Consider the following 23,377-nt stretch of genomic DNA (forward strand, 5'->3'; position numbering starts at 1 on the left):
ACTTTAAAAGTAGGTTTTCTATGTTCTAAAATTAATTGTGGTTATTGTTGCACAACTCTGAATATGCTAAATACCACCAAGTTGTATACTTTAAATAGGTGAATTATACGGTATGTGAATTCTATCTCAATAAATCTGCTTTTAAAAAAGAGAAAAAAGTAGGTTTATTTTCTCAGTTATATTAAAAATGAGTTTTTTCATAGTTTTATATAGACTTTGGGTGTTATACAAAGTATTAGTATAAATCTTATTTTCTTTTTTCATATTCTCCTAAAATCAAAGGTACATTCCATACTGAAAGAATTCTGGCTTCGACAGCTTTTAAAAATCAGAGCCTAGAGCAAAAAAATTTTAACTCTAAGTTAACACTGCAACATTGAAATTAATGATATCATAACTGGAGGCCAGGGAGTGAAATGTAATGAAGTTATTAGTGAATCACTAAGTGTGATGTTTGCAAATGAAACAGGCCTAAATATCAGAAGGCTCAAATTCTAGCTCTGACTAGGATGAGTTTTCTGAGACAAATTACTCAAAGCTTCCTTAAAAATTGTAAGTCAGAAACTCCTTGTAAGAATAAGCTAAAAAGCAATATTTAAGAAACCATATGAAAATTGTTTGGTGCTAGAAAAAACAGTGTTGAAATGATTCTGGCCTTCTTACCAAAAAAGAGAGAGGACAGAGTTGAGAGAAAGACTATCACTTTCTCCAAGAATCTCTCCAATTTTGTTCTCCACCCACTTTTTCCTATAGCATCATTTAAACTGCCTAAGTTTTTCTTGTCTATGTAACTTCTCATCTCTAAAAGAGAGACATACGTCTTTTAAGCAGTTCTTGAACTATAAAGTCCTCTACTCTGAAAATAAATGCAGCTGGTGAAACAAACTGGGGACTCGCTTCCTTCAGCTGCCTTTTGGACCCGGGACAATACTGTGTACTTTTATAATAGTGCAATTATATACTGCAAGTGGGTTCTGTGTGTTTGTTCTGTGGTTTTTTGACAAGAGTCCAGACAGCTAGGGGAAAGGGGAAGAGCTAAAAGGAACGATACTGAAGGACAGAGGAGTTACGATAACCAGAAGGGCAGACTGTCACAGCAGTTCTTATCAGGAAGGGCCCATCTTTACAGTAAAGGAATAAGTCCAAAATTCCATGCACAGAACCGTAATTTTTTACAAGAATTAGTCTTCTCTTTTAGAAATCCCACCACAGTGAAGCTCTGCAAATTAATTGCTCCCACTCCAAAACAAGTTACACTTATCTCTAACACATGTAATTGGTATCCCCCAAAAATAAAAGCCATATTGTTAAAAAGGTTTTTTCATTGAGAATTAGAAAACAAATATATGGAAATGCTTTTAAAACTTTTGCAAACATTACTGAAAACCATTATAAAGCATAATTATAAATGGCCATAAATGCAATTCTATTATTTAATTGAATCATCAACTCTTCTGTAAGGATAAATTATTTCTTGTATTAAATTTCCCTCACTGTGTGATGATATGGAAATACACATACCCACACATGTGTGAGCTGCTCTCCTGTAATTAATGATGCACTTTTATTATCTATTATTGTATGGAAAACATTCTGACACAAAATAAATGAAGCATAATCATTCAAAGTAATGATTCACATGTACTGATTAATGATACCAAATAGCTTTTCTGTTCTTTAGTTAAATTAAAACATTTACTCAGAATCATAAGGGCATTCCTAAATTAATGCTTTCTAGGTTTTCATTTTTCCTTATGGAAATGATCTACCCTAAGCCTCCTGCCAATGCAGGAGAATAAGAGATGTGGGTTTGATTCCTGGGTCTGGAAGATTCCCTGGAGGAGGGCATGGCAACCCACCCCAGTATTCCTGCCTGGAGAATCCCATGGGCAGAGAAGCCTCCACAGGATCTCAAAGAGTCAGACACCACTGAAGCAACTTAGCACACACGCACCATCACTGGATACAAGTTCCAATCGATTGTAAAATATACCGCTATTTTATGTGTAAGAAAAAAAAATGGTCAATTAAACTAGTATAAATACTAACTTGCCTTCAGAGATGTTTAAATGTGTGTGAGGGGCACCTTGGGGGAGAGACTGTCTAGATACATGGCATTCTATTCCCAAAGTACTCAGTAAATGTTCATTAAATAAACATGTTTTAAATGCTGCAACAAAATATTTTCAAATTTTTTAAATTTGAAACAGGCCAGTCACACACACATACACACACCAAAAAAACTATGATTTTGCTTACAAGAGACACCTAGAGTAGTCAAATTCATAAACAGAAAGTAGAATGGTAGTTGCCAGGGGCTAGGAGGAGAAGAGAATTATTGTTTATGGGTACAAAGTTTTAGTTTTGAAAAAAGTTCTGAAGATAGTGGTGACAACTGCACAAAATCTGAATATCCTTGATGCCCTGAACTAAACAAATGCTGGTAAGGTGGTAAGCTTTATGTGCATTTTATCACAATTAAAAATAACAATAAAAGTATCTTCGTAAGAAAAAAAAAACACTATGTAAAACAAAATCACAACACAATGAAAATCTTAAACTAGAAAGTACCTAAATGCAACCTAGCCAATTAGTTAACCTGATAAGGTAACTAATTTCTCCTTAGAAACTTCTATTTTTGAAAAAAACACAGAGTCTTTTCTCAATGAACTAAATGAGAAAATTTTCTATTCTCTAATTGATTCCTGAAGCTGGCATGGTTGTAGTATCTGAAACACAAGTGAAGTGAAGTTGCTCAGTCTTTTCCGACTCTTTGTGACCCCATGGACTGTAGCCTACCAGGCTCCTCCATCCATGGGATTTTCCAGGCAATAGTACTGGAGTGGGTTGCCATTTTCTTCTCCAGGGGATCTTCCCGACCCAGGGATCAAACCTGGGTCTCCTGCATTGTAGACAGATGCTTTACCGTTTGCTAAAATAGTGGTTTACACATTTACTCTACCATCAGAATCACCCGCGGGCTTTCAAAAGACTTCCTGACACTTCACACCCATTGGGATAGCTACTATCCAAATAATAATAATAATAAAATAAAGTTTTGGCAAGGATGTGGAAAAATTGAAACCTTGCACTGTTTGCAAAATGGTACAACTGAAATGGAAAACAATATGACATTTCCTCAAAAAATTAGAAAACAACTACCATTTGATCCAGCAATCCTACTGCTGGGTATAAATCTAAAAGAACTGAAAACAGTTTAGAGAAGATAGTTGTACACATCACTGCAGCACTCACAACAGTCAAGAAATCAAAACAACCCAAATGTCCAGTAACAAACGACACACAAAATGCAGTACACACATTGATGGAATATTATTTAGCCTTGAAAAGGAAATCCTGTCACATGCAACAATGCAGGTGAACCTTCAAGGCATTATGCAAAATGAAATAAGTCAATGACAAATAGAAGCAGACTGCTGGTTACCACAGCCTGAGAAATGGAAAAAATGAAAAGTTGTTTTAATGGATATAGTTTCAGTTTTGCATGATAAAATTCTGGATGTCTATTGCACAAACAATATGAACACACACTACTGAACTGTATGTTCAGAAATGCTTGGATGGTTTTTAAAAAGCAATCAATCAGTAGATTTCCCGATCGCTATCATGAACCTACTGATAGGTTTCCTAGAGATTGTGTTAAAATATTAGCATATGTAATGTAAGAAACGGAAACCAGCAAATGGAGATCAAGTTAATCCGTTTCCTAACTCAAAGTAACTCAACACAATGGCAGCCATGCAAGCACTTTAGTTTGTTTTTAACAACTTTTCATGGGTATATGTAAAATATGTTTTAAAATGGAAACTGATCATCTTGAAATGATCATTAAAAATGGGTAAATTTTAATACTGATACTGATACTGAAAGACACAAAGGAAGCAACTTAAAAGTCCCTCCACAACACTCCCTCTTCCCATCACTGCACTAATATCAATGGGTAGAGTCCAAGTCCCTGACAACAATATCTGCCTTACAGTTTTTGTTTAGAAGAACCGAACGTCTTCTCCTGGGTCTGTGGAGTCCAGAAAACCTCTGGTACCCAACTACCATCATGGGCCAATCCTGGAGTAAAAGAGGCCAACACAATAAGCCTTACAACCTAGCTCTGACACTTCATTGTTAGGTAATCTTGAGAAATACACTGAATCTTGATTTATTTCATGGATATTTCAGGAAATATATGAAATATATTGAAATATTTGAAATATCCATTCCAAATAACAGGAATAATAGTCATAGGTTTATTATGAAGATTCACTGGAATAATACGTGTAAACCAATTAGCACAATAAACAAAGTAGGTATTCAGTAATTGGATGACACTATCACCACCACTGCTTATCAGTTATATTAAAAAAAATCACTTTAAGTACTACAGAGTTCAGCACCAATCACTCTATAAATGCACTGGTTCCTGTTTCTACTTCTAAAACACAACCTCAAGGATCAAGTCTAATATTATGTTTTTATCTATGTTCCTTAGAGTTCATCACATAGCATTAAGCAGTGGGTAGTTAGTTGATCAACTCAACCTTCACTGGACAGGTAATAATTATGGATTTGCCACGTACAAGGCACCATCCCAGGCATGGTGCACTAATCTCCACCTCTGAGTTTACAATTTAGGCTCAATAAGATCTAGTTCATTCTACTGAACTATTCACCACAACAGCAGAAACACATACATATCATTATATAAGGCATGGAAAGCCTCCTTCCATGGATTTACAGCAATCTGTTCCCTTATTCCACTACCAGAGAATAAGTTACCTTATTTAATTATTATACTAAATCCATCTGTATAGTTTATAGAATCTCATATTTCAGCAACCTCAACCACCGGATCTGTCTAAAAATGAAAAATGTTTATACATGCCTCAGAGCTTATAAAACAGTCAATGAGAATTTTTATCCTAATTAAGAGTATTTTATAGTACAATTTTTGATACAACAACAAAAGAAATTCATAAAACCATATTTATACATTATGCTGTGAAACATTTCAACATATTCACGGATGGTGCTTTCTTTTCAATTCTAGAATCACCTTTTCTCATGTAAAATTTCTTCTAGTTAAGAAAAAAGTGTAAGTGAGCTAAAAAAAGAAATGTCTTGAAATTTCACAGTGTACTGTATGTAACCGAGAAACAGCTTGCATGCTATTAAACTAAAAAGTTGGTCAATAAAGAAAAATGCACAATTTTGTCCATTTGTTCAGGACCATCCTTTCTTACCCGCCAACCCCAACTCATCACCCCCAGCCCAAGATTCCCCACTACAAGCTGCCTTAGACGACTACCCCTCTACCAAATACACAGTGTTTTTAGCGGGGATGAACATGCACATATTTTTGTACAAGATGCGTATCTAGTTTGCTATTTCTGGCAAAGGACAGAGAATGCCCAAGGTTGTCAGTACAACTTTTATGTCCTGTGATTTAACTGGACCTTTAGCAAGTACAAAATATTTCAAAGGAAGGAAAGGATTTTTTTTTTCCATGACTAAATAAAGAAAGCCAGAGAGGATTTTCTGAGGCAAGAGGACACTGATAGAATTCCAGCAAAGAGTTTAGGTGGATACAAAATTTTGAGAAAGGGACATTAGAAAATAATTATTATTTCTGCATTAAGTAAAGCAAAATAAAACAAGTACAGGCAAAGAAAAGAAAACTCATTCCACAAAGATAACAATATAAAACTAAAACATAAGCAGCAGTGATGGAGACAAAAAGTTTAACTTTAGGTATCTGACAATATGGAAATGGTTTGGATAACCAACACAGAGTACACGGTGGACCCTTGTGTATGCTGGCTTTCAAAGGATGTGGCTCACAGAACAGGCTTTCTTTCCAAATCAATTATTAGCTGTTTATAAAAAACAACAATAATTTAGACAGTCCAACTGATCTCATTTCAACAAACATTTCTTGAAAACATTTGTCATGTATGTAACTCACCGAGATATGTAAATTCATGTAAATTCAAGTCCAAGCTGTGTTTTAAGTAACAAGTTTGTGCAGTTCATGATGAAATAAGTACAAAGTTTGACTTTATTAACTTGATATGTTCTGTGGATCAAAAAGAGTTGAATAATGGTAATTTCGTATAGTTCAACCTGATATGATACCTATCACCGAAAACTAACAAAATAGCTGTGAAACAGAAATCTAGGCAAAATACCGTGAACATTACAAAAATTCAGATGCAAAAGAAGAGAACTCATTCCCTTTTGACTTTGGAAAGCAGGACAGCTTCTCAGAGCAGATGGCATATGAACTAGGAATCAGGTTTTGAGAGCTGGAATAGTTAGAAGAGGGAATATAGTGGGGAGGAAGTAGCAGATGGGAATTTTAAGCTGAGGAAAACCAAGAACATACGTGCAGGATCAGAAAGTGTAACAGAATAATTCAAATGGCAGAATCATCTATTTTTTAATGTCAGAGAACAAGTATGGAAGGTTCACTATTAAAAATTTACATTCAATTCACTTCATGAAGTTGATGTTATATCTCATAATCCAATTAAAATTTGGGATTATGAAACACATATAAAGGTTTTCTGATAGGCAATATAAGGAAACTGAAATGAAGATGTCAAGTCAATCACTCCCTATAAAAGGGCTGCAAACACTCTCAAGTTCATTGAAGTCTCAATATAACACAATATACTACAAGTCCCTTGCTTTGCTTCAGATACAGCAAAAGCATGCATTAAGATAATGCTGATCTATTCAGTGATGGGCAACAGATTTCCCCTTGACTAGTGTCCTTATGGAAGCTTCTGCTTCAAACTTCAGGGCTTTAGAGAGGTCTCACTGGATTTAAAGGCCAAGTTCTTTCCCTCACTCCACTTACAAATCACTGCAAGTAACCATTATAAATTTACCATGGTACTGGCAAAATTTAATAATTACAAGAACTTACTGAGTGCTTTGTGGGAATACTGGCTTTTGCATGGTTATGAGGATGATAATGAAATCTAATCTACTGCTCCATTACACATATTATTCTTAGCCACAATAACATTGTTCCGTTTAAGCTTTAGGACTGTATTTAAATAGATGGTTTAGGAAACAATAAAGTCTAAAAGAATACCGTAGGTGTATTTCAAATTTAGAGTGAGTAGGAAACATCAGGGGAATTTTATCTACTTGATCAAACAATCAGACATAATCAAAAAAATTTTGTTGTTGGAGCCAGCAACAAAAAGAGGCCAAGAAAACAGGGGGCAGGAATTTTTTTCTCTCATTAGAGAGTCTGTGAGCTAATAAGAATATTAATCAAAAGACACAGAAAAAGACTTTTAATTATAGTCTGGCTGGTTTTTTTAGGAGAAACATTTAATGCCACACAAGTTATACTGTATAAACACTGGACACAGGGGGTATACTACATGTTATGACTAGTTAAAGAAGCAGGACCCAAGGGGTACATTATGTATCATTACCAGTTAAGAGATGAGGAAGAATGGAGTTAGGGGACCAAGTAAAGGAGAAATGAGACACACACAGAGAAAGATACAAAACACCAAAGAAGCAGAAATACAAGAGAAAAGCACCTACAATCAAATCAAGGTGAACTCAAAAAAACCATTCTGATGTCTCTCTCTCTCCAACATTTTTTCTAAGGACTAACAGATGTCTCTTTTACTATCATGAACACACGCAAAAATGGAAATACCCCATCATCTGCCCCAGGGGGCATGGGAAATTATGCTAAGGGTTGAATAGAAAAATCCACAGTACAGAGGCACCTTTCCAACTAAAGTCCATGACAATGTTAGAGCCTCCAACAAGAAGGATGGAACTAGGACTCTTGGAATGAAATGAATTATTTCTATTATTAAAACCACTGGGAAAACATCAAAATGTTATGGACCGCTTGTTGCACAAACACTTCAGCCTGAAATAACACTTGCTGAACAGAAGTTCTACGAGGTGACCTTAATTTGTGAAACATAACCACAAATTTCAATAGTCGTAGCTCCACTTAGACTTTTAGGTTTAGAGAACGAGATTATGAATGTTTCCATAATAATATTCTTCCACAGTCAGCTTCGCATTTTCTTTCTCATGTGACAGTCACGTTTGGTTGCAGTTTCCAACGTAGAAGGGGTAGGAGATGAACAAGAGTGTGTTTCCAGAATTAGATGTAAACGCAAACTTGGCAGTGAGGAGGCTACATGTTCTCTAGAAACTGAGTCCCGTTCCTGCGTTACTGCCTGTGGGGACTTTAACACCTCAGTCCTGGGGGTCCTGGAAGCTTGTAGGCTTCCCGGATGCTGAAATGGTCCAGGCTCTTTGAGGCCGAGTGTGAAGGCGGTGGTAGAAGAACCCGAAGAAGGTCTGGAGCCAAGTAGAGACAAGCAGCAGCAGGTGTGGCGGGAGCACCGGAGCCCAGACAGGAACCCTGGCACTGCCCCCAGCTCTCATCACCAAGGTCTGACTGCCTCTGGAAGCTTCCACTGAAACACCACATCCGTACAGAGCAGGACTCAGCGAACTTATCCTGTCAAGCACCAGAGAGTCAATATCACCTCCACTGTGGGCCAGAGTCCCCAGCAGCCACAGACAATACTTGGAAAAACGGGGCAGCCGTGGAGCAATTAACACTGTATTTGCAAAAACACACTGTGGGTCTGGCATCGACTTCATGCCTCTCCCAAGTTATTTTTCTGGTAACATTCTCAACGGTCTTATTTGAGGGAGCTGACGAGTCCCTGCAGCTATTGCATCATTTGGGTGAGATGTAATAGTAACAAGCCTTGCTGTGCCTGGCACTTGCTACAGACCAGCGTGTGTTGTGTGCTGTGCGCGGTCTTGTCCAAGTCTTTGTGACCCTATGGACTGCAGCCCACCAGGCGCCTCTGTCCAGGGATATTGGGTTAGGTTGCCATTTCCTCCTCTGGGTCATCTTCCCAACCCAGGAATCGAACCTTTGTCTCTTGCATCTCCTGTATTGGCAAGTGGATTCTTGACCACTGCATCCCTGTAGGCCAGACACAGCACAAACGCAACACAGAGGTCACAGGATCCTCCCCGACCTAACTACATCATCCCTATTTCCAGATACTGGGTTAGCCAATGGGTCATTCAGGTTTTCCAGATGTTACAGAAAACTCAAACTTTTTGGGCAACCCAATATAAATACCACAGCAGGCTTAAATAGCACAACGATTAAGTGCAAGATTTTTGTGACTCTGATCCATCGCTGCAATTTACTACCCAGCAGGCTTCTAACTTCAGAGCCCACCTCAATCAATAAGGAGCTGGCAAAAATGCCCATTCCTGGGCCCTGACTACAAAAGGTTCTGATTTAGTCACGTGGGGTTAGGTCCAGGACTCTGAACTTTAACACACACTTCGGTTAAGTCTGGTGAGAAACACTGCAATCCCATGTATTTTCCAAGCAAAAGGCCACGTTATCTGTGCTGGAATAGGTTTTAGTAGTGCCTGCTAAAACCGTAATAGAAGAAAATGATTAGCCTCAATGAGGAAAACCTGAAGTACATTTTAGGCTAAATTTTACTTTCAGCTTGCTTTCTATTTTTTATGCATTAATATTATGAAAGGTATACCAAGCTTTAAACATTTTATATAAACACAAAAGTGGTTTAAATTTTAAAAACCAGTTTTTGCTTAAAAAAAAAAAAAATTACATAAGCTAAATAAATCACTGACATTTTAAGCACTGGGAGAAGTTCATGATCAACTATTAGCATTTCTGCTTTAGAAACATAAACCCATTATACCTCTCTCCTGCAACCTCCAAACATGCAACATCTAGTACATTCTACTTATTTGCCCCTGAGAATGCTAAAGAAGTGGTATATCATTGTTTGGCAATAACTGCACTTGGAGATTATGCTGACCTCACAGCTTGTTGAGTAGGGAATAGAAAGCTTGGCCCAAGACATGAGTGCAAAGCTGAAGCAGCAGCTCTGTGAATTCTGCCATCAGAAGCACATGGGACAGAAGCCTAGCCACCAGCAAGAGCTCGTGATTCGAATGTTGACACAGGTACTCTGTCAGAAGTTATGTAGGTCAGAGATAAGAGAGCAGAATGGCTTCAAAAAAATCCTGGCAGGATATCCTCATCTCTGAAAGCAGCTGATGTCCCTGGGCCTGAGGTTCCCAGGAAACAGTCTAGAACCTTCTGCATAAGCAATCTCACAAGAGCAGAGCTGTGGGGAGTCATGTGGGATGGAGTGGGGGACTCAACATTTATACTATACATATCCAGGCTCCTGATATGAGCCAAGATACACCCTGAGTGCTCGGGCTAAAACACTGATTAACACATAATCCCTGTTCTCAGGAAGCTGATAATCTGACAGACGTCAATTTTCTAGCCCCAGTTTGTGCCGGTTTCTGGCCTGTCATGAAAGTTCCTGAGTCTCTGGGTTTTTTATTTGTAAATTACGTTCTTCCACTGTTAGCATCAAATGAGAATCTCTATAAAGTACAAATCACTGACTTCCCTTGGTGGCTCAGATGGTAAAGAATCTGCCTGCAGTGCAGGAGACCTGGGTTCCATCCCTGGGTCAGGAAGATCCCCTGGAGAAGGGAATGGCAACCCACTCCAGTATTCTTGCCAGGGAAACCCCATGGACAGAGCTGCCTGGTGGGCTACAGTTCATGGGATCGCAGAGTCAGATACAGCTGAGCGACTAACACACTATAAAGTGTAAGGCACTAATATATAATGAATTGGTGTTTCTCAGTGCGTTGCACAGAGGAAGCCAGACCTGGGCGGTCAAAGAAGCCCCGACTGCACAAAGGAGCTGCCAGATGCTGCACCCAGGTGCATCCTCAACCAGGAGAGTACTCAAGAGGGCAAGATCCAGGCTGGTTTTACCAGTACGTGCTGCTGCTTTGAAACTTCACAGGGAGGAGAGACTGAAGGAGGGGGTGATATCCTATAGCTGCTGCTGCTAAGTCACTTCAGTCATGTCCGACTCTGTGCGACCCCATAGCTGGCAGCCCACCAGGCTCCGCCGTCCCTGGGATTCTCCAGGCAAGAACACTGGAGTGGGTTGCCATTTCCTTCTCCAATGCATGAAAGGGAAAAGTGAAAGTGAAGTTGCTCAGTCGTGTCCGACTCTGTGAGACCCCATGGACTGCAGCCCACCAGGCTCCTCTGTCCATGGGATTCTCCAGGCACGAGGACTGGAGTGGGGTGCCTTTGCCTTCTCCAGGTATTCCATGGACTGGAGACAGTATGGTCCTGGGCTCCATTAACACCAGCAGACCCTGAGAAACAGGAATCTGCTAAAAACTCCACGAAAGATGGTGAGATCAGGCCCAAAGGCCAAGCAACTCTTAGTGCTTAGCAAATCTTCTGCTCAGAAATTCGACTGAGGATAAATACCATCCTTCAGAGGAATTTAATCTACCATAAAAACTACTGAACTAGTGACAATGCTGACTGCAACTGGCTGTCTGCTCTAGCTCACCAAGGTCAAAAAGGAAATGATGAAGGCCATTCAGCAGTCAGAGATGGGCATTAGGTGGTACTGTTATGCAGATAATTTGATTTATAAGAAAGAGCATATGGCTGGGATTCTGATCATCTAGATGACTATGTTTCTAACGCCACTACAAAGACCTGCAGCTTTAAGGTCTCTCAATGACTGCGTGTGTTTTTCTAGTAAGTTCAGGTTAAAATATTAACTCTCCCATTTTTACAAGATCGTGATGATGACCAGAGAGGATGACAAGTGTGAAAGCATTCTAATGTGCTAAAATCACTCACAAGGAATTATATTTAAAGAAACAAGTTTTATGCATATGGGTATGTCTGAAGACAACAGGCTTTAATTTTTTGAATTGTACTGTGAAAAACTGTACTGTGTTCCAAGCTAAGAAAAAGGAAACCTGTGCAATAAATTATTGTCCTACCTGTAGTCGAACTGTGCAATTATCATTTGTAAAATTCTCATGTTCTCATCATCAAAAAAAATAATAAAACCTTAAATACAAGTCTAAGCTTAATCTACATATAATACACTTTATCTTATTCATACTGCAACATATTCATTGCTTTTCAGGTAAACGGTGGAGTAAATGAGTCCTATAAACACACACACACACACACACAAAGAATTAAAAAACACTTCTAACCAAACAAAAAAATTAGATAAAATGTTAAGAGAAAACACAGTAGGTCCATGAACACAACAGACTGTCATTGCACTGTAAAAACAGGTGTTGATGTGCTCTCTCTCCAATCCTTACAGAAAAAAAAATAATCTTTGAAATATGACAGTAGAGACTAACTGATATCCCATTTTATTTAATGTGTGCACTTAAATAAACCCATGAAGAAGAATGAGCATCAATAACATGTTAAAATTTACAGCTAATCTAAACTAGTCATTTACTTTGTCAACAAAGGTCCGTCTAGTCAAGGCTATGGTTTTTCCAGTAGTCATGTATGGATGTGAGCGTTGGACTATAAAGAAAGCTGAGTGCAGAAGAATTGATGCTTTTGAACTGTGGTGTTGGAGAAGACTGCGAGAATCCCTTGGATTGCAAGGAGATTCAGTCAGTCCATCCTAAAGGAAATCAGTCCTGAATATGCATTGGAAGGATTGATGCTGAAGCTGAAACTCCAATACTTTGGCCACCTGATGGGAAGAACTGATTCATTTGAAAAGACCCTGATGCTGGGAAAGATTGAGGGCAGGAGGAAAAGGGGATGACAGAGGATGAGATGGTTGGATGGCATCACTGAATCAATGGACATGGGTTTGGGTAAACTCCAGGAGTTGGTGGTGGACACGGAGGCCTGGCGTGCTGCGGTTCATGGGGTCGGAAAGAGTCGGACACGACTGAGGGACTGAACTGAACTGACACTAGCCATTTAAAAATAAACTATTTCCATCAAGGGAGCTTCCCAAGCGGCACAGTAGTAAACAATTCGCCTGCCTGCCAATACAGGAGACACAAAAGACGTGGGTTCAATCCCTGGGTCTGAAAGATCCCCAGGAGTAGGAAATGGCAACCTGCTCCAGCATTTCTGCCTGGAAAGCTCCATGGAGAAAGGAGCCTGGAAGGGGTCATGGGGTCACAAAAAGTCACAAAAAGCTCATGGGGTCACAAAAAGTCAGACAGGACTAAGCACTCGTTCACTCATTATTTCCAACAAAGACATCACAAGAAAGCTATAGGTTTGTAATGTTTTGCTAATATTAATACAAAATCATCAACAAAACATAACCAAACAAAATCTGGCAACATATGCAAAGAATTACATATCATGACAAGTGGGATTAATGCCAGGTATGCACGGTTGGTTTGATACATGAAAATCAATTTTATCAAGATACTAAAAAAAAAATAGAAACACACAAAATACATGATCATATCAATAAATACAGTAAAAGCATCTGACAAAATTCAATCCCCTTTCATGATAAAAACTCAACTAATTAGAAATAACTTCAACAAGGTAACGGGCAGCCACAAAACACAGACACACACACACACACACACACACACACAAATTACATCATACTTAATGGTGAAAGGCAAGAAGCTTTCCCCTGAATCAGGAAGACTAGAAATCCTGCTCGTGCCTCTCCTCTTCAATATTGTACTAAAAGTTCTAGCCAGAGTAATTAGGCAAGAAAAAGAAATAAAAGCCATTCAGATTGGAAAGGAAGCAGTAAAACCAACTCTATTCACAGATGACATGATACTGAATACAAAAATTCCTAAAGAATTCATTTTAAAATTAGAATACAAGGTTGCAGGATACAAAATCATTATATAAAAATCTACCATATAGATTTTCAATATACCTGCATAAACAATCCAAAAATGAATTTTAAAAAACACATCTACTGGTAGTTAATAATATGGTATTGCATATTTGAAAGTTCCTAAGAGAGTAATTCTTCAGAGTTCTCATTGCGAGAAAAATTAATTTTTGTAACTATGTATGGTGATGAATGTTTATAGACTTATTGTGGTGATCATTTCACAATACATACAAGTATCAAATCATGCTGTAAATTTGAAATTAATATAATATCAATTACACGTCAATTTAAAAAGAAAACAATTCTATTTATGACTGCATCAAAAATAATAAAATACTTAAGAATAAAGTTAACAAAAGAGGTACAAAACCTACAGTATGAAAACCATAAAATACTGCTGAAAGAAATTAAAGAATATCTGAATGAACAAAGAAAAAAAAAAAATCCCATGGTCACGGTATCTTACAGCATACTAGTCACAATGGGCATCTTAGAAAGAAGCTTCCTCACCTGAGAGGTTGCCAGGAGCCAACTTCTTCTCATTCTACAAGTAAAAACCAGATGCCTTCCATCTCACTTCCACATAGCTGAGGAGGAGCCAGACTGACATTAAAGCCAACACAGAAAGATAGATACATCCTTGATACTGTTGAGACATTAAACCAAACTAATCCTGAAGACCTACCTCCCTGTGGACTTTCTAGGATCAGATCAAAGCCCCCTTTCTTATCAAAGCTAGTCTGAGTTCATCTTCTTTACTCCTAATCACACACATGTTAATTGACTAAATCAGAGAGTTAGGAAACTCTAGTGGATAAGTGAGGCAGAAATATAATCTTGAAGGCAAGTGTTGAAACAGCTATTTTTGAAGAAAGGCAAAGAAAGTTTCCCCTTGGTGTATTGAATCACGTCTCCAAGTTCACTCAGAACTCTACGCTCAAAACTTTTTCCACCTCAAAGATGTTACCTAAGTCCCAGTTTCAGAAATGCCCTAGTATCAGTTCCTACATAATCTAGACCACTACTAAACACAGAATCAAACCCCGTTATCAGCTCTGCCAGGGTCCCCCTGTGAATGCCATCTCTCAGCCACCCGACCCTGAAACTTCTGAATCCTGTTTCCTCTTCTCCCTTGATGTTTGCACTCTCAGAAGTCAAAACAACCTTCATGAAATGTTCTTAATTCTAACTATCTCTTGCATTCTAAAACACCCTGATTTTACTTTAGACCAAAAATTTTACATTATATCTAGTCTCCTCGACTCTAATTCTTCCCCATTAAACTCAATCTGCATGCTGCTCAGATGAAGCTTTCCACATTAACATTTCTACCATGCTGCTGCCTTCCTTGAAAAGTTCCCTCACCGACTGCCAAGTACTGCCTCATAACCTACCACCACCCCAGTTAAGGGCCTGCTAAAGATTAAACTCAAGAAGTAATGGGAGTGTCTGCTTCCTTTGCTTCACTGAGGTACAAAAAAGTCACAATGGACTTTTTTAGGCGGCTAAATCATCTTCTGGGCACAGAATGGGAGCAATACACCCAAAACGGGAGACAGAAATGTTACTTTTGATCACTTGTCTCCCACTTTTTAAGAAACCATTCAGTTATTTGTTTCACTTTTCCCAAGCTTCTGCTCTTCCCTTATCAGAAACAGGTCTTTCTTCTTTCTACCACCTATATGAAGAAATAATACCCAGTGTTCCTTAACTCTTACAATTACTTCCCATTTATTAATCAATATGTTTGACATGACTGCAGCCATGAAATTAAAAGATGCTTACTCCTTGGCAGGAAAGTTATGACCAACCTAGACAGCATATTAAAAAGCAGAGACGTTATTTTGCCAACAAAGTTCCGTCTAGACAAGGCTATGGTTTTTCCAGTAGTCATGTATGGATGTGAGGGTTGGACTATAAAGAAAGCTGAGCACTGAAGAATTGATGCTTTTGAACTGTGGTGTTGGAGAAGACTCTTGGGAGTCCCTTGGACTGCAAGGAAATCCAACCAGTCCATCCTAAAGGAAATCAGTCCTGAATATGCATTGGAAGGACTGATGCTGAAGCTGAAACTCCAATACTTGGTCACCTGATGCGAAGAACTGACTCACTGGAAAAGACCCTGATGCTGGGAAAGATTGAGGGCAGGAGGAGAAGGGAATGACAGAGGATGAGATGGTTGGATGGCATCACCGATACAATGGACATGAGTTTGAGTAAGCTCCGGGAGTTGGTGATGGACAGGGAGGCCTGGTATGCTGCAGTCCATGGGGTCGCAAAGAGTTGGACACGACTGAGCGACTGAACTGACATTTGACATGGACACACAAATTGAAAAACTCTCGAACTTTTCATGGAGATTCCACTGTTTCCTTTTCAGTCACCTTTGCTGACATTAATGTCCAAAATAACATGACAGAAAGAATAAAGAAATTAAAATATAGAGGCAACAGATGTGGGCGAAGCTGGAGTTCCATTTAATGAAAAAGAACTTTGTAAACTATAAATCTCCATAATATAGTCATTATCATTTGTTTGCAAATAACTTTAAAGAATTAGACTAAATTAATTTTCAAATAATTCTTTTCAAAGAATTGCAGCTCTAAAGTTGTAATTCCAAAGTTTTCAAAAACATGGACAGAGGAGCCTGGTGAGCTGCAGTCCATGGAGTCGCAGAGTCAGACATGACTTAGCAACTGAACAACAATGCTATACATGTATTTACATATATAAATACACACATACACACACATACATATTGGGGCTTCCCTGGTGGCTCGGATGGCAAAGAATCTGCCTGCAACGCAGGAGACCTGGGTTCAATCCCTTAGTTGGGAAGATCCCCTGGAGAAGGGAATGGCTACCCACTCTGGTATTCTTGCCTGGAGAATTCCATGGACAGAGGAGCCTGGTGGACTACAGTCCATGGGGTCACAAAGGGTCAGACATGACTGAGCGACTAACACATTTACTTTTTTAACACACATGTGTACATATAAGCACACACACACACAGAGAGAGAAAGTCAAGTTGCTGCTATCAGTCAATCAATCGCATCCGACTCTTTGCACCTCCGTGGACTGTAGCATGCTGGCCTCCTCGGTCCGCGGGATTTCCCAGGCAAGAAAACTGGAGTGGGTCATCATTTCCTTCTCCAGAGAAAGTTAAGAAATGACTGTAAAAATATATACAATGAAAGGGACTATAATTCAGTACATTATACCTGAGGCCTATTCCTCGAGATAGGTAAAATCAAAATTGCAAACTAGCATAAAGAAGCATTACTTTGGTTTAACAGCAATTTACTACTTAAACCACTCTGCTTCAACATAACCTACCAAGTAAGAACATGAAAGTCATTTCTTCCTCAGAGAAGCACTAGTTTTTCCAAATTTGTCAAAGTATACTCAGGTGTATTAGTGAAAAAACAATTTTTTAAAAAGCCTGGGGATAGCCTATATTTAAGTTGCATAAACATGTATTCAAAAACTTACATCAGTATGTTTTATGGATTCTGATGTATATAATTTTATATATTTTAAACACATCGTTCATAGACATGCTATACTATTAGTTGTCATACACAAATATATACACAGCAGAAAATTTTTTAAATCCCATTTATTCAAAGTATACTTTAAGCCCCTGACCAACAGATAGGAAAGCAAAGGACAGTGGTTTTATTATTAATAACTATAAAACAGACATATTTAGAAAACTACAGCTTCTGGCTTTAAAAAGCAAGTGTCCATGCCTTTGTGATGGGAAGAAATGACCCGAGCACCACAGACTTCCCTAGCGAATACACTTTCTCCTGAGATCACATGGTCATCTCCTTCCCCAGATGTGCACTTCCGAAGGGAAAGGACTGGACCAGGAGTCCCCACAAGCAAGCAGAGGGCTGGCGCATAGAGGGGGGACTCAGTAAAAATGTTTATTTCCGTAGCCAGAAAGACTTTAAGATCTACAGTTCTACGGATTTGGCTGTAGAAAGTTAAACACCTCACATAAGTAAACTATTCTACAATTATTCTACTCATTGTATGGAGAACTGTTTTCTTTCATTTGCTTTATACTGAAATACCTTTCAGATTTCACAGGAAACTTCAATTCTATTTTAGATTTCTGAAATGTGATCAATAAAGTCGGCATTTCACAGGCTCTGATCATATACCCTCCAGCCTGAAAAGTGCACATTTTTCAAATCCCCAGGTAGAACAAAAATCAGTTCATTTCCCTTTTTTCAGATTCATATCTTTCTTGAAATGTGATTGAAAACCCCACATGGGATTTCAGATTAGAAATGTCAGGAGGTTATGACAATAAAACTGCTTTCAGCAAAATCTCAATTATCTAGAATCCTTAAGGAATAAGTCCTCAGAGATAATTGAATTTCTGTTACAGTGAACATTTTCAGTGCCACTGTTTTTTATTGTAATTTTTAAAAGACATGTTTACAAAAGCTGCATTATGTATTACTAATTCCTTACAAAGACTTGGGGTTACCATCTTGAGCATCAGTTACCAAGAGGAGTGATGTGTGCCATTTCCATATCTGATTCTAGAATGGCACTGGGTGTGTTGGGTTGCCTTCAGCATGGTCCTGTGACACTATCAAGGACACACAGTTACACACACACACACACAAACACACCCTGTATCTCTTACACCTTCACGAAACCTTCTAGAGAAGGTAGTGGCTTCCCCTCCCAATTCCCTACCACCTTCCATCATATCACAAGCTAGAGCTTCTGGTCTGAAGAGGCTCAACTTTAACACACACATCCTGATCAGTTCCTTTCAGTTACATTAACATGCTGACAAGGACTTGGATGCGGTTCCTGGAAGCTTTCTTCTTCTCCTTTTAATTATAAAATTTAAAAAGTTTTTATATGAATTGGGGGTACAGAAAGGTACTGAACTCAAACTACTCCAAAGGTTTGTCCATTAGACAGACTACAAGAGTTCATCATTCTATCAATAATTAAACTCTAAGCTGCATCACATATTATGTTGACCTTCCTCTGTACCCGCTGCCCCTTTTCACACTGGCACTCATCACAGAGCTCAGAAAATCAAAAGATGCTGAGCAGACTGTACTTAGCTACAGGAAAAAAAGAAGTCCCCCATTTCTCCAACAAAGAAACCATATAGGCACCAAAGATTACAATCGCAAAGAACCTCAATCCAAGTTTCACAGAATCACCTACTATGCAAGATGTATTCTATTCTCCATAAAACACGATCATTAAAGATTGAATTATTTAACTTGCTCTCTGAAAAAAAACTGAAAGACAGAAACCATGACCTAGGATTTCCTTAAAGCTTTTTCAAACCAGTATTTGTAAACCAGGTCTGTTTCCTAGGAAACTCAGCAGGTTATACCTGGCACAAGGAAACTCTCCCTCTGTCATTTCCCTTTTATCCTTGGTTCATACATGTGGCTGCGGCCTGTTAGAAAGAAAAAAAACTATTACCTTCTAGTATCAGTGAAATGAGAAGGGAACTAGAATATCACTTTCCCAGCCTGCTTCTTCTCCTGGGGTAGATGGAAGAACAAACAGAAGAAATCTGTCCAGAGAGCCCCAAAAAGCTGGAAAGCACTTTGTGATCCAGTTCAGCAAGCGCCCAACACAGTTTGGGGCATTTACCTTAACTCACTTTGTGAAAGGTAAAACAAAAAATGTTTAAAATCTGGATTTATTAGAAACCTTGGGTCACACATTTCTGAGTTCAAATTCCAAATCTCTTTTTCTGCATGAGTTCACTGTAGTTAGTTTATTTCTAACTCTTAAAACAGAAAAAATACATTGCTCATACTATGGTAATACAAATTCAGTTAAAAACGAATACAAATACCATGTTCAGAAATAATTTTGTCTCTGAAGACTATCTAAGCACTACAATTCAAACATGGCAAACCTGGGAGTCTGCCAAGGACTTTATACTATAATAAAATAAGGGTGTGGTTTTAGGGGGACAGGCTTTTTTTTCCTCCTCTCAAAGGATTTATAGGAGACATGGCATTTTCAGAAAGCACAATGGAATATATCATTTCTGCAAACATCTGCGAGTGAACTTTTAAACACTGAGAAAATGGGTAGTATGTATTATACGTCTTTGCCAGGTCCACAGTACCTGGACTTCTTTCTTTCATTGACAACCAAATACAGGAGGAAAACGGAGACAAATCACAACATGGATGAGTTTTAAACACAACTGTAGAACTTATTTGTTGTTGTTGTTTAGCCGCTAAGTCATGTCCACCTCTTTTGCAAACCCATGGACTGTAGCCCTCAAGGCTCCTGTGTCCATGGGATTTCCCAGGCAAGAATACTGAAGTGGGTTGCCATTTCCTTCTCCAGAGAGCTTAAACAGTTTTAAATTTCAAAAAGCCATTATTAAATCACAGTAACGTGTAAAGCATCACAACCCTGGCCCGACGATCCAAACACTACATATGCTGTTGAGAGTTGCTGCTTAACAAGACTCAGACACTATATCCCAACATTTTTAACACATTCTTAAGTATTTTTCCAAACATTTAACCACACAGCATACTTTAAAATGTTATACATATATTCATGTGCTTTTTGATGATTTAAATGTCTGCAATTGCAAAGTGATTTTTCTCTAAAGCAGCACTTAGTATTTCTCCATAATACAAGCTCCAACTCTATGAAATGCTCTTCCACATAATACAAGCTCCAACTCTAAGAAATGCTCCCCAAATACTTTTTTGAAATATTCCTTTTTACTTACAGGTGCATCTACTGGCCCACCACACAGTGAGTCTGAATTCAATTTTCCATTCTCTCCCTTTTTAAATACATAAAACTCCAAGAAAGAAACTAAGAAATGGAAACACCCACCTAAACTAACTTTCACAGGCCCATTTAGCATCTACTACCAAATGATAGTTAAGGCCCTGTAAATTTTCCTCTGTCCCACTCACCTCCTCAGGTCCCAGAAATCCTGATTCCAGGACTGGAACCGTTTTAGCCATTATACCAAAGGAAATTCTGCTTGTCAGCTTATCACTCACAGATACAGCTGAACTCACTGCTCAGATTCTTGAAATTAAACACTGACAAGAGAACACTGCCTATTACACTGACAAGAGAACATTGCCCATTTTAATTAAGTGTTAAAAATGGTCCAGGTAATTACTAACCACTGGCATTGCTTACCTCCTGGCAAAAGCTTGGAGTTACAAACTGTTATGCTAATCAAATAATAATTATAATTATTAGTATATAACTACTATTTATATAATATATAATCATATAATTTATTTTTATAATGTATTTACATTACTTCTATAACTATATAAACTAAATTTTACATTGTTATGATTGTGCAATTCATTATTGCTGTTATTATGACCACTACCATCACCCCCAAATCCAGAAGCACTAAGACCTCGGGCACAGATCTTTGACTTAGAGCCAGGAGAGCTTAGTTTCCGTCTGGGCCCCCGGCTCTACTGCACTCAAACTCCATAACCGAGTGCAAGTCACTTTACCTTTATCTACAGGAGACAGATGCTTTCCAAAGCTCCTTTAAGCTCCCATTACTCTCCAGGGCTCATGCCCTGGAGACCTGTATACTGAATAATGAATGGCCGTATAAAACCTCATACATGGATTGTGCCAGGAGAAAGGAATGCACACTTCCCAGATAGTTAGTCAATACCACAGAAAAGAGCCATTATATAAATCAGACCTTGGTTACCTTTGTTTTTGAATTTTTATGCAAGGAGTCTTCATCATTGGCTTAACAATTTTTAGAAAATATTTTGCTAGCTAGTTCATGCAGCACTCAACTATTATTAAGCAATTATGTTTAATTAGCAAACAAGTAAACAAGCTCACGTGGGACACTGGTTATTTTAAATCCTTAAAGTGAGAATATGCTATATGCCATAAGTCCTGTTTTATATAACACAAATGAGTGACGTTTCATTAACATGTGTTCACTTTCTGAAGTTAGCAAAAGGCTATTTTTATGACTTCTTTGCCTGCTGTTGGATTTATATTCCGAATCGTTGTTGTTCAGCCACTGAGTTGTGTCTGACTCTCTGCGACCCCATGGACGGTAGCCCGTCATTCTCCTCTGTCCATGGGATTCTCTGGGCAAGAATACTGGAGTGGGTTGCCATTTCCTTCTCCAGGGGATCTTCCCATATGAGGCCTGAATCCACATCTCCAGCTTTGCAGGTGGATTCTTTACCACTAACCAACAGGGAAGTCCAAATTCCTATTATTCTATAAATGACTTTAGAGAAATCTCTTTGCCTTGGGTCAAGCCCCATAAGCATATGAATCCTTCACAACCTTGCTCAGAAACATCAGCAAGTCCCTTCCAACCAAGCAAAAAAAAAAAAAAAAAAAAAAAAACTGAATTAATAAAAAAGCCTGACCAACACTATACCAAGATCATCAAACCAACACCCTGGTCTCATACTCAGAAGACTGCTACTCTCCAAATCATTCCTCTAGGCTGGCCACATAACATATTCACACCACAAATACCAAATAATTCACTTGGGAAATCTTGTAGGAGAAAGAAGTTACTAATACAGAGTTACTAGGGAGACACTTCCAGTGTACATCCTCAACATTCTTTCTTCTTTGTAAAATTCAGCTATTTCACCCTCTAGTCATGGTCCCATAATGAGTGGAAAAGTGAAAGCATTAGTCTCAGTTGTGTCTGATTCCTTGCCGACCCCATGGATTGTAGCCCGCCAGGCTCCTCTATCCATGGAATTCTCCATGGCAAGCATATTGGCATGGGTAGCCATTCCCTTCTCCAGGGAATCTTCCCGACCCAGGGAATCAAACCTGGATCTCCCACATTGCAGGACTGTGTCTATCTTCATTTCTGTAATATACCCAGTGTGATACTCCTCACAGAGTAATCCCTCATTAAAAAAAAATTTTTTTTGATTTAAACTGAAAAAAGTTTTAATAACACATCCTAACAACAGTACTAAAGGTGTTAAAATGGTACAAGTGAAAGTCACTCAGTCGTATCGGACTCTTTACAACCCCATGGACTGTAGCTTGCCAGGCTCCTCTGTCCACGGAATTCTACCATAAAGTATTATTGCATTGTTTGGCCAGCGGCACCTGAGAACATGGGGAGCTGACGGGATGGGGAAGAGGGTGGAGCCGGGGTTGGCGGGGGCGGAGATAGCGGATGCAGATAAGCATACCCACTGGCCCCAAGCACCTGGAAAGTGGGGCTGGGGGTGAGAGCGGTACAGAAAGGAAAAGTACTGATGCATGTTAGCAGCTATCCATCGGTGACAGGGCAGTGAGGGAGTGGACGGTAAGGAGACAGCAGACAATAAGACAGAGAATGGACAGGGAAAACAGTAACATGACTGAGCAAACAAGGGTGTATACTGACACGAACCAGGATCAGGCTTCTCACTGCCTGAGCAGGTATTTACCAACACACAAAGGGCAAAAGCTGGAAAGACACGTGGGGTTAGAATTGAAAGTATAATTATGAATTTAGCTTTTTTTAATATATATACGCACTCCCCAGAGAAGGCAATGGCAGCCCACTCCAGTACTCTTGCC

General features: G+C 38.8%; 1 protein-coding gene across 4 annotated transcripts in view; it reads right to left on the reverse strand.

The window, feature by feature from the left end:
• Positions 1-23,377, reverse strand: part of KLF12 (KLF transcription factor 12) — a 516,718-nt gene that overhangs the window by 454,048 nt on the left and 39,293 nt on the right. The window contains exon 1 of one of the 4 annotated variants that reach the window (XM_065901724.1): positions 14,298-14,383. The exons of the other annotated variants lie outside the window; for them this stretch is intronic. The gene's annotated coding sequence lies outside the window, so the exon portion shown is untranslated. Of the gene's footprint in view, positions 1-14,297; positions 14,384-23,377 lie in introns of those variants that run through there. 4 annotated transcript variants of the gene reach the window in all.

The sequence above is a fragment of the Muntiacus reevesi genome, chromosome 11 (assembly GCF_963930625.1).
Source record: "Muntiacus reevesi chromosome 11, mMunRee1.1, whole genome shotgun sequence".
NCBI lineage: Eukaryota > Metazoa > Chordata > Mammalia > Artiodactyla > Cervidae > Muntiacus > Muntiacus reevesi.